Source organism: Bos indicus x Bos taurus, chromosome 16 (genome assembly GCF_003369695.1).
Source record: "Bos indicus x Bos taurus breed Angus x Brahman F1 hybrid chromosome 16, Bos_hybrid_MaternalHap_v2.0, whole genome shotgun sequence".
Classification (NCBI taxonomy): domain Eukaryota; kingdom Metazoa; phylum Chordata; class Mammalia; order Artiodactyla; family Bovidae; genus Bos; species Bos indicus x Bos taurus.
In genome coordinates this window covers 72,696,890-72,701,403 of record NC_040091.1, presented here as the reverse complement: position 1 = coordinate 72,701,403, position 4,514 = coordinate 72,696,890, and positions in this window count along the sequence as shown.

Below are 4,514 nucleotides of genomic sequence, written 5' to 3'. Positions count from 1 at the left end.
TTTCAAGAAATAATTTTGTGACACTCTTGATGCTATGAATTCATCTTCACCACTTGTCTTCGTCATTGCCGTAGTCACTTGTCTGTTATACTGAGAAGTTGCACTTTTAAAACCAGTTTTAGGGAACCCATCCAGTGGTTAGGGCTCGGTGCGTTCACTGGCGTGGCCCGGGTCCGGTCCCGTGTGGGGACTCAGACCCCGCACGCTGTGTGGCGTGTGGCTCCCGCGTGTCTCGTCACTGTGACACTGACCAGCCACTTGCTTAAGGTGCTGCTTGCCAGCCGTGGTCACTATAGGGTCACTCATTCCCCATGTATTTATTAGTTTATACTATATAACGAGTATGGAATCATTTCTGTATCCAGTGAGTTATAATTGATTATCACGGTTATTCCTTTAGATGCTTAAGCATCTCAGGTGTGGCCATCAGGATCCCCTTCAAGCTGACTCCTGTCTTCTCAACATGTCTCCCCTATACGTGGCCTTTCTCTTTATCTTCTGACACTGCAGGCCAGTGCAGTTTTGTCTCGTACTTGTCATTACTCTGGCCCTACTTCCCTTGAAGTAAAGTCGCTCAGTCGTATCCGACTCTTTGCGACCCCATGGACTGCTCCGTCCATGGGATTTTCCAGGCACGAGTACTGGAGTGGGTTGCCATTTCCTTCTCCAGAGGATCTTCCCCACCCAGGGATCAAACCCGGGTCTCCCGCATTGTAGGCAGATGCTTTACCGCTACTTTCCTTAGTGGAACACTGTTTTAAAACTAAGATTTGAGGGCTGTGTGCTCAATACTATTGTGGAGCCACTGGTCCCAGGTCATCTCAGCGGTCAGAGTTTGGGAATATTTGCGTGTGAGTACATGTATGCACATACCTGTGTGCCCATGACATCTAAATGTATTTCTGTATCCATATTGAAAACCACGAATTTATCCCGAACCTCCATTTCAGACTGACAGCACAGGGTGCCTTTTGTTTTCTCCCTTCCCACGTTTGTAATTTTCTTCTCAGATAGTGAGACTTGCGGCTCCATTGTCCTCAGTGGAACAGTCCACAATTGGAACAGTTTGTTCCTCTTGGACCTGCTTGAAATTTCTTAGTAAAAAAAAAAAAAGTAAAATTAGTAAGAGTAAGGGGTACTCTTACTGCTAAATATTTATATAGGCATTTTTATGTCTCTCTTTCCCCAATATGGAGAGTACAACTATTCATTCCATATATAGATGGGCTCCTAAAGTTTTGCAAATTTATAGTCCTAAGCCAGCCAAACTCATACTACAGAGAACTTTTTTTTTAAAGACATATATTTTAAATTTTTATTGGTGTATAGTTGATTTAAAAGTGAAAGTGAGAGTCACTCCATTGTGTCCGACTTCTTGCAACCCCCATGGACTATACAGTCCATAGAATTCTCCAGGCCAGAATACTGGAGTGAGTAGCCTTTCCCTTCTCCAGGAGATCTTCCCAAACCAGGGATCAAACCCAGGTCTCCCGCATTGCAGGCAGATTCTCTACCAGCTGAGCCACAAGACTGATTTACAGTGTTTTGTTAGTTTCAGGTGTATAGCAGAGAGACTCAGTTACACATGCACGTTTATCTACAAAGAGCTGTTTTATCCATAGAGTGCCCTGTGGTCACTGGCATATTTGTGCCACTGTTTACCGGACAGCCTGTGTATTATGAGAAAAGAATTATTTGCCTGGTTCAGAGAAATGAGGGAGAAGAGACTCTGATTACCCTCATCTTCTATTTCCACATTCTTTTCCCTGTGAATTGTAGCCAATCCGTGGCTTTCGTTATCACTAGTCACAAGACTCCCAAATCTCCGTCTTCTCTGGATCTCCACTCACACGTGAGCCCGGATTTCGAGTCTGTGATGTAGCCCCCGGAATACACATTTTATTAAGCTTTCCTGCTGCCTTTAATGCTGGCTTATAGCCAGCTAACTGCTTCTTACCCACAGAGAACACCGAGAGTATCAAGTGTGCACAAAGCCGTATTGCTTCTGTTCTTGGTTCAGCACCTGTGAAAGAAGGTAAGTAAGCCTGTGCAGTGGCCCTGGCTCCTCAGTTGATTGCAGAGGGCGGAATCTGGAGTGGTTTCATTACAAGGATACCTTCACATCAGGTCTCCCATAAAAAATAAGGGAGAGGAGAGAGTCTACTGAACTGTGGATAAAAACGCCTAAGCTGGAATTATACACGATCTTGATATTTCCTCACAAGGCTCACCTTGAGCAAACGAGCACCTGTATCGTGCTGGTAGAACATGGAATGGTCCCAATCCTGGGGAGAGGTAGAATTTTAAGGAAGGAAAAGGATCTTAACCCGAAAGTAAGAGTTCTAAACTTTTTTTCTCTTCCCGTGGTAATAAAACTAGCTTAGCACTTTTCTTTTTGAGGGGAAAAGAGCTTTGAATCATGAATGCCCTCTACAGCTGGCTGCACCATATGCAGTATTCAAAAGACAAGAACTAGCTAATCATAGAGAACCAGCGGCAGCTAAACAGCCCTCTGCCGGCTTCCAAAGGGCTTGTAATTGAGTGCAGATGGCCCCGGCAGGGTGGGTACGCGTCCCTGCTGACTCCTCTCACCCCAGAGGGCCAAGGCGGGCTCGTGGAGCCTCCGCCCTGATGGTGCCCTCGTCGGGGCTGCTGAGGACAGAGGGGGAGGCGGGCGGGGTGGGAGCCCGATTGGCCGCCTTCTGCCCAGCCTGCCCTCAGCCGCACGAGCAGACCTTCAGGCCGCAGGGCGTAACTTTGATGAGTCCAGAATCTCGAGATGACAGAAGGCCAGGGGTAAGGGAACAGGGTTGGGAGTTCTTTATAACCATCCAAAGAGCCTCACTGTGTAGTCTGCAGGTGGCTGCGGGGTGCCCAACCTCCCGGAGGAAGAGTGTGATGGAAATGCACAGCCTGCTTCTTGCAGGGAGCCGCCTCTTGCGTGGGGCCCGCCGCTGGCCCCCCCTCTCCTTCCCATCTCTTCCCCAGCTGCTCTCTTCAAAGGCATTCTGGTCGTCATTTTCATACCATTCAAAAAAGCCTTTCTGACTTTTCTGGCTAAATAGAAATCTAAACAAACTTCAGTCTCATGCAAAAAAGCTTTTCCAGCTAAACAGAATTCTAAACAAGTTTCAGTCCGCTTTTAGTGTCAGAGCCGGTGAACTGGGAGTAGGTAACACAGATAATCCCACATTGATGTCGTCTGTGGAATATGAAAGAACCCCCCCACACACACACCTCTTTTCGTCCCTAGTCGTTCCTTCCACATGCATCCACCATGTCCAGCTGACAGCAGGAAGTTCATGTCTTTCTAAAGACTTGTGTCTCTTCCTCTTACACGATACGCTCCAGCCAGAGCTGCAATAAAATTCTATGCGGTGCGTTTTCTGTCTTTTTCTTCCCTGAAGCTGGACATGTGTTCCTATCCCCTCATGGTGTTCCTTGTTTCTGTGAGGACCCGCCTTTCTTCAGATGCGCACTGCTGACTTTTCAGACTGATTCCTGGGTTCCCCTTTACACCTCTGGCCCCATGGCCGTCTTTCCTGTGGGACACCAGAACACGTGGAAGAACAGCTCCAGGCCTCTGCCACACAAATGGGCTGCCATCTCCATGGTTGGAGTCCCGGGCCCCAAAGGAGTTAGGGCTGAGATTGGATCGCTGCAGGCTTGCTCACCCTGCACAGGGAAATGTGAATCTGGTGAGCCTCTCCGCCCAGGTGCGTCCCCCTTGCTGCCGGAGGAGCCCCTGCACTCGCTGGCCCTCGTCCTGGCCTCCACGGTGGGCGGAGAATGGCACGGTCCTGGCCCAGCTGTCAGGGTCTTCAGGCTTGAGCCTCTGCCGCTGGCTGGGACCCAGTGGGAACCGTAACCTCGGCTGACACGGAGGGAAGGCAGGTTTGCCGCTTGGCTGCTCTGGAAGCTGTGCTGAATCCCTGCCCATCTGTTCTCCCAGCTGAGCCAAGGCCAGAGCTGTCTAGCTCTTGCCAACCAGGGGATGACACGGAGCGTGGAGTCCTGCAGCCCCTGTCCTCGCTGCCCTCTGCAGCCCCTCTCGTCTGCCAGTTGGACTCCCCGCAGGGAGATGGCCCTAGGCTCACACCTGCTGTTGGTCCACAGATGTTCGTGAGTCTCTGCCTTCTGTGTTCGTCTTTTTCCAAAAGCGGCCCTGAGCTGGGTGCCAGCACCGTCACCACCACCGCCCCGCTGTAGCTCTGCACAGGTCCTTCTGGCTGCCTCTCAGCTGTCTCGTCTTTGTAAAGTGGGAGACAAGCCCTGCCATCCTGACAGGGATGCGAGAGACGGTGGCAGACACTGCTTCTATTTGGCCTGTGCTTGCCTCCTACTTCCCTAGTAATGGGACCCTGGGTTTTACTGGGTGACCAGAGTGCCCGATCCCCGTGGTGGTAAGGTGTGGCCAGAGAAGCAAGCATTCAACTTTGGAGCAGATTCTTAGGAGAGCACTTTGAGAAGAACACCTCTTTTGCCTCTTGTGCTTCCTGTTTCCTGCCTGGAAC